An 8,679-nucleotide genomic window follows, 5' to 3' on the forward strand; every position below is an offset into this window, starting at 1 on the left:
CGATGAACAGCTCGTCGCATTCAGAGACAGGTGCAACTTCAAGCAGTACATGCCAACAGTCGGCCAAATATGATCTAAAAATATGGGTTGTGTGTGATGTGAAAACATCCAACGCCTGACTGCAGGTATACACGGGCAAAGAAGATGGCGATCGTGCTGAGGTCAACCAGGGGATTAGGGTGGTCCTGGAACTAACAGAGGGGCTCCAGGGACGCGCCATCACCTGTGACAATTTTTTTACTTCATTACACCCTGGCAGAAAAGCTACTCAGGAGGAAACTGGCCCTGGTTGGCACAATTTGCTAAATCAAGCCTGACGTTCCGCCTTATTTGTATATATTCATAGGTTTTATGTTTCAGGTTTTGTTTTTTTTGTTAGGTTCTTGACACCTATTCCTGCAGGAGGAGAACAAATCGCTGGCCAGTGGCCCTCTTCCACAACCGGCTGGACATCTCACTATACAATGCCTACGTGCTGTGGACACCAATGACCCATCCTGGAAGCAGAGGAAAACACACAGGAGGTGGCTGTATGTTGAAGAGGTGGGTGAAATGTTGTTAAACCCACATATATTGAAGCGAGGGCACCTTCCCCGCTCATCAGCTTCTGCAGACTTTGTGACAAGAGCGCAGGGTGCTGCTGCAGGCCCCTCTCCAATCCTTAAACCGAAGGGCATGAGGCAGTGCGAGTTTACACCGAAAAAAGACAAATCGTCAGCACCTGCTGCAAATGCGGAAGGCTCGCATGTAAGGACCACAGTCTGTCCATTTGCAGCCTCTGCTTCAACTGAGCAGGACTCTGACACACCTCCACATACGCTCTCTCTCTCTCTCAACCTCTTACTCGCTCTTTTTTCATACCTTTTCCTGTTCCCAAAAAACATAAATGTTTATTGTTCTAAAATAAATGTTTTTTTTCTGGTTTAAACTGTTCCTGTATTTTTGTTTACATAATTTTTCATTTTATTTTAGAACACAACAAGGTAATAATCATTTAGCATTTATACTGAATTTGCTGTGCCACTGCAAAAAAAAAAATGATGGATCAAAATGAATGTTGGTGCCAATCTTTGATCCATCTAAAGGCCTAATTATAATAAAAAAAAACATGTCTTGAAATGTATTTTATGAAAAAAATTTTAATTTTCTAGTTTTTTCTGTAAAAAAAAAAAGTAATGTAAAGATACTGGGATTTAAAGGAGTAGTTTTAAAAAACTGACTCATTTAAAGTGGAAAAAATACTAATATACAACATTTTTATAGCACTTTTTGGAGTGTGGCCGTTTTGTGGCTTTAGGGGCACGAACGTAAGAACCCTAAAAAAAGGCAGAGATCCCTGTTCATTTTTAAGCTCAGTTTTTAAAAACTTACAATGCAACTACAGCCCAGCCCATGCAACAGCAAATTAATGACTAACCTCGTATTGTGGATGGATTATCTCAGACTGAAGTTTCGTCCGTTTACAGCATCCTGCCATACAATCGCCTTTGTCCCTAACCATCGGGAACCCTCACTTTAACTTTTATCGAATGGAAAAAGGTTATCGTTCATCCTCCAGCTTCACTGTGCTAATGTTTTTATATCATGCTAACCATAGCTCTGTAGTGAGCCACCATGTAGTGTATCATAATATACCAGCTACGCCAGCTTCAGTAACCCTAAAAACGTTACTACTGTTTAGTTTTCTGTCTTCATTTATGTTTGAAGTGATAGCAGAGCTGTAGACTTTAATTTTTTCAGAAATCTCTCAGTCAGAACATGGTATATCATGTTTAGGTGGAAGCTAGCGAGCTAACTTCCTGCTAACATCTAACTCCTGTAGAGACTGGAGCTTTCCACCGTTTCTCGTCAACTCACCAACAACAGCATTCAGGACACTTGTGGGAATAATTTAGACAGCAATCCAATGTGCAGACATTGATTGAACTGGCTCTGCTTACCTTGACAGCACTAGTGGGAACACAATGAATGTGACTGCACATTTACTCCGACATCATCCTAGTGCAAAGACAAGTGGAAGCAGACAAAAACAACAAGCATGCATGTTACAAACTTTAGCCGAGTCATTTAGACAGCCGTTAGCACATGATTCTCCTTATGGGGACCTGATATGTTTAATATGCTGCTGAGAATATAGCCCAGAAGAACTGTATAGTATAGCTTTTATTTTGGAAAGAGACATTTCTCTGTAATAAACTCTCTTTCCCAAAGATGAGAGATTTCTCGATCAGATAGATTTATTTTTTTATTACTAAATTTAAAAACTGTACTTTTGAGTTAAAATATATATTTATAATTTTAGTAAATGACAAATTAAAAAGGCATGAATATTTTTTTGTATTGAAAAAATATTGAACCGTGACACCAAAGTATCGAACCGAACCGTGAATTTTGTGTATTGTTGCACCCCTAATATATATATATATGTGTGTGTGTGTGTGTGTGTGTGTGTGTGTGTGTGTGTGTAGTCGGATGGTAACAAAGAGAGGGAAGGTAGTCAGAACTGAGGGGACTGAACTACCAGAAGGCAACATTGCAGACATAGAGGACAGTTACAAGTACCTGGGGATCCCGCAGGCGAATGGGAATAATGAAGAGGCCGCTAGAAAAGTACCTGCAGAGGGTCAGGCAAGTCCTGAGGAGTCAGCTGAATGGTAAGAACAAGATCCGGGCCATCAACACGTACGCCCTGCCCGTGATCAGGTACCCTGCTGGGGTAATAGGCTGGCCAAAGGAGGAGATAGAAGCCACTGACATAAAGACAAGAAAGCTCCTTACCATGCATGGAGGGTTTCACCCCAAGTCCAGCACCCTGAGGCTGTACGCTAAGCGGAAGGAAGGGGGCCGGGGACTGGTGAGTGTCAACACCACAGTCCAGGATGAGACAACGAACATCCAAGAATACATTGGGAAGATGGCCCCAACTGACCGAGTGCTCAGTGAATACCTCAGGCAGCAGAAACCCAAGAAAGAGGGAGAGAGACGAGGAACCATCATGGAAGGACAGGCCCCTGCACGGTATGTACCACCGGCAGATAGAGGAGGTGGCTGATATGCAGAAATCCTACCAGTGGCTGGACAAAGCTGGACTGAAAGACAGCACAGAGGCACTAATCATGGCAGCACAAGAACAAGCTCTGAGCACAAGATCCATAGAGGCTGGGGTCTATCACACCAGGCAAGACCCCAGGTGCAGGCTGTGTAAAGATGCCCCAGAGACAATCCAGCACATAACAGCAGGGTGCAAGATGCTAGCAGGCAAGGCATACATGGAACGCCATAACCAAGTGGCCGGCATAGTGTACAGGAACATCTGTGCCGAGTATAACCTGGAAGTCCCGAGGTCAAAGTGGGAGATGCCCCAAGGGTGGTGGAGAATGACCGAGCTAAGATCCTGTGGGACTTCCAGATAGAGACGGACAAAATGGTGGTGGCTAACCAACCGGACATAGTGGTGGTAGACAAACAGAAGAAGACGGCCGTAGTGATCGATGTAGCGGTTCCGAATGACAGCAATATCAGGAAGAAGCAACACGAGAAGCTGGAGAAATACCAAGGGCTCAGAGAAGAGCTCGAGAGGATGTGGAGGGTGAAGGTAACGGTGGTCCCCGTGGTAATCGGAGCACTAGATGCGGTGACTCCCAAGCTAGGCGAGTGGCTCCAGCAGATCCCGGGAACAACATCGGAGATCTCTGTCCAGAAGAGCGCAGTCCTGGGAACAGCTAAGATACTGCGCAGGACCCTCAAGCTCCCAGGCCTCTGGTAGAGGACCCGAGCTTGAAGGATAAACCGCCCGCAGGGGCGTGCTGGGTGTTTTTTTTTTATAAAAAGCAACAAAAACATAATATTCCAGAAACACGCTTTGCCGATCCGATCATCTGTTCGTAACACTTCCTAGTTCATCAGGGTGAACTATCAAATGTCCGACATGACCTGCCCGAAACCGGACGTGACGTCATTTTGCAGAATTTTAGTTTTTTACCTTCAGGGCCTTATGAGCCTATACTGGTGTTTTTAAAAGTTATGTTTGACTTTATGACTTTCTGTGTCGTTTCTGGGACGCTTAGGACTCAAATTGCACTGCTGGGAATAGTTTATTTTGATGCATATGCTGTTTTTTTTGCAAATTTGCATCATAGTATTTATTTTCGTTTTTCCTGCAGTATATAAAAATTGGTGTATTTCAAAAATAAAACTATAGAGACACTCAAAATAAGTTTCCTGTGGTGGGAAACTATTTTGTGCAACTTTTTTGTATTTGCAGTCTTGAGGGATAAGCTTCTTAAATTTCTCTTAAATTTCAGAAATATATGTTAAAAACACAATAGCCTTCTCCATTGTGCTCTTTGGCTCTGTTAAAAATGTGTTTTATCAAACATCTGCATCTTCATTTAAAATTTAATATTTTTTTATAGCATAAATGTTATTCATAGAATAAAATATATTAAAAAAAAAAAAAAACAGAATCCATAAGAATATCATCCTAAATAAAGAGCATTTTGGGGTTTTTACAGTGAAATTTAAAAAAACAACGCAGCTGAATTCTCATCTACAAATGTTGAATTTAAAAACAGAGCTACCTAGATCACTTAAATTACACAATTGAAAGCATACGTGTATTGTTTATGTATTTATAGACCAGCACTCATATATATTCTGTCAGGGCTCTGTGTGCGGGCAGGTGGAAATGTGGATCCAAATGCAGGACTCCGAGACGAAATGTAACTGAAAACCACAGCTTTTATTGCTGGCATGAAACAAAAACCAAACCAAACCATGAAACCAAGCAGGAACACACAGGCAAGATCTGAGGGTACAACGCAACACCGAGCATGGGAAAACACAGGGCTTAAATACACAGGGTAGTAATGACGGAATGGGCAACAGAAGGGAGACACAGCTGGGGGAGATCAGGGCTAACGAGACGGGGGAGCTAAGCTGCACACACTAACATAAGACAAAGACTTTCACATTAAGACAGGAAACAAGAATTACTAAACCAGATGCAGACATGACACTGACACTGAACAGAAACTGCAACTCACATGAGAACCCAAAACCTAAGAACTGATCCCTCACCAAGAATAACAGAAACAGATCCATAATGATCATAATAAACAAAGCACCAGAACATCAGAAAACAATCCATAATGCAAAAATAAACCAAAACATAATAAACTCAAAATACTGGGTCCAACGGACCCAGAACCGTGACATATTCAGATAATTAAACAAAATAGTTCTAGCATCCTGGAGCACTTCTGTTGTGTTTTGTACATGTCTCTTAGTTTGTATGTGCTTCTGAGTTTTTACGTGTTTTGGAGTTTGTACGTGTTTTGGAGTTTGTACGTGCTTCTGAGTTTTTACGTGTTTTGAAGTTTGTATGTGCTTTGTCTGTAGGGGCCACCATAAATATACTTTTATTTATTCACTCCACATAAAATGTAATAAATAAACCATATAATACAAAAAACAACTATTCACAATTCAACTTTTAACTATTCAAATTTTCAGCTTTTTTCTTTTAAACAAATTTAAAGTGAAACAACACAAAACAGTGCAAACCACTAATGTGATGTTGTTGTCCCTGGCTCTCTTTGTCTGTCTCCCCCTCCCGCTCTGTTCCTGTGCTACTGAGAGTGTAACTGCCGCCCCTCCCCCTTCTTCCCAGCGCAAAGCACAAGGCTCGCATGCAGAGTGAAGCGGAAAAAAGTGCAAGAGAGAGGGTGAGAGAAAGAAAAAAACTCCACGGCTCGCAACAACGAGCCGGCTCGCGTCGTTCATGTCAAAGATCCAGCTCTACCATTAACCCTTTAAAGCCGGTCGGAGCGGGCACGCTCCGTTTTGCGTAACTATTTTTAAATCCCGGTAGAACTGGAACCACGTAAGCTAGCGCAATAATTTTTTTTGCATATGAAACCGGAGGAGTTGTACTTAAATCTTATGCCATCAGCTTGTCCTCGGTCACAGTTTCCTTCCACATATAGCTTTGCAAAAATTGTATAAAAAGCGCTTGCAGCAACAAAAACATAATATTCCAGAAACACGCTTTGCCGATCCGATCAGCTGTTTGTAACACTTCCTACGTTGGATTAGAAGTCAGGGCGAACTGTCGCATGTCCGCCATGACCGGCCCGAAACAGGAAATGACGTCATTTTCGCGGAAATGTAGTTTTTTTTTTACTTCAGGGCCTCATAAGCCTATACTGGTATTTTTAAAAGTTATGTTTGACTTTATGACTTTCTGTATCATATCTGGGATACTTAGAACTCAAATTGCACTGCTGGGAATAGTTTATTTTGATGCATATGCCTTTTTTTTTTTTTTTGCAAATTTGCATTACAATATTTATTTTGGTTTTTCCTGCAGTGTATAAAAGTTGGTTTATTTCAAAAAGTAAAATTATGAAGACACTCAAAATAAATTTCCTGTGGTGGGAAACTATTTTGTGCAACTTTTTTGTATTTACAGTTTTGCGGGATCAGCTTCTTAAATTTCTCCAACTAGAAATATATGTTAAAAAGACAAAAACGATTTTTAATTTTTTTGTAGTTTATTGCTCTTTTTTGCAATTTATGAAAGTACTATGCACTTAATGAATACATATTATTAACATCTGGGCTATAATGGTTGTATTGATGTATAGCAACTTGAAATGCTCCCAAAAATGGCACTACAGCATGTAAAAATATAATATAAGCTCTGGCGGATTTGGGCTACGTCCACACGTACACGGTTTTTTTGAAAACGGAGATTTTCTGTTTTCGTTTTAAAAAATAATCCCGTCCACACGTAAAGGCAGAAATTAAGGAAAACGCTGCTAGGAACATGCCAAAGCATTTTTAAAAATCTCCGTTTTCAGTGACCAAAAACGCTGTTTACGTGTGGACGAAAGGTGCATATGCATAGAAAAATCTGCGTTTTCAAAAGTACCCGGGTACGTGTGGACGTAGCCTTACACAGATGGTAAAGAAAACAATGTGTCATGTTAGCAGGTATACAAGAAGTAATATGTAATGAATGAGTCCTTTGTTGGTTTTTACACTGAGTGATAAATCAGGTGACATTGCTACAGATCCATAAAATTAAAGCTAGTTTGACACTGACGTTTTTTTGTTTCTTAAGTTTTTTTTTCTCTCTGTGTAAGTTTGAGGTCCATGTTAAAATCAGAGGCATTCAAATGTAAAAGGCCTGAATGTCATTTATACATTTATACAGTCTATGAAAGAGGAGCTGTAGTGGAAACAGAAAGGTTGACAAAAAAAAAAGACATGACTGAAAACTCCTGAGAAACGTATCCATCTGTCATGGTGGGGATGTGGGGAAGTAGGACCCAAATGCTGGACTTCGTGCGATGAAAGCAGTGTATTTGTTTACGTGAAGTAAGTCATATGTCACACAGTGGAAATTTGTGTTTTTATGTTTTATCAATCTGTGTATTGGTACATAGTGTTGATTTTATTTGCATGATTTTATTGTGATATTTATATTGCATGTTTGTTTATTTATATTTATACAGCATGGTTTTATCCTCATATTTATATTATGTGTGTTAATGTTGTACCATGTTCCTTTAATCCACTGCGGACTAAACAGACAATTGTAGGCACCTGTGAGGTGGGGGCGTTCCCCAAGGTGGCCTATCAGCCGCCAGGTTGACCTGTTAAAGGGGATAGTGAGCGCAGAGTAGTGATGGGATTTCCGGCTCTTTTTAGAGATCCGGCTCTTTCGGTTCGGCTCACTAAAAAGAGCCGGCTCTTTCGGCTCCGAACCGGCTCTTCAGATTGTTTTGTTGCTTTAATTAGTTTATTATTAACAATAATATAAAATTATGCACAAAAGGAATTACTAACGTAAAAAATTTGGTTTTATTTATATATGTTTATATATAAATATATGCGGTGGCACCTAGAGACAAAACACGTACGAACTCCAAAACACATTTCTAGCATGAACTGAACTTCCAAAGCAGAGCTACTAGATCACTTAAATTACACAATTGAAAGCATGTGTCTATTGTTTGTGTATTCATACACAAGCACTCATATATATATTCAAATAATTTAAAAAAAAGTTCATTTACCTGTTACTACCACACACCAAAGCCGGTCGTTGGTACTTGCTGGCTTGTGTAGCCACAAGATAACAAAAGCTCAACACTGCGCCCAGCATCTTGGAGCACTTCTGTTGTCTTTTGTACGTGCTTCTGAGTTTTTACGTGTTTTGGAGTTTTTACGTGTTTTGGAGTTTGTAAGTGTTTTTACATGTTTTGGAGTTTGTACATGCTTCAGAGTTCGTACGTGATTTGAAGTTTATATGTGCTTCGTCTCTAGGAGCCACCGTAAATACACTTTTATTTATTCATTCCACATAAAATGTAATAAATAAATCATATAATACAAAAATCAACTATTCACATTTCAACTTTTAACTATTTAAATTTTCAGCTTTTTCCTTTTACAAATTTAAAGTGAAACAACACAAAACACTGCAAACCACAACACAATTAAATATAAATTATAATATGAAAACATAAAGAAGATGCATATTCTCTGTCATATGGGCCCGCATAAATAAACTTTCTGAATCCTTTATCATCTGCAACTGAAAATAGTTGTGGATGATCACTATACCTTTCTAACGTGACATTGTTGTCCCTGGCTCTCTTTCTCTCTCTC

Source organism: Aulonocara sp. 'chitande type north' Nkhata Bay, linkage group LG3, assembly GCF_057382095.1.
Source record: "Aulonocara sp. 'chitande type north' Nkhata Bay isolate Kocher_YH1m ecotype deep benthic linkage group LG3, A_spYH_male_GT1.1, whole genome shotgun sequence".
Classification (NCBI taxonomy): domain Eukaryota; kingdom Metazoa; phylum Chordata; class Actinopteri; order Cichliformes; family Cichlidae; genus Aulonocara; species Aulonocara sp. 'chitande type north' Nkhata Bay.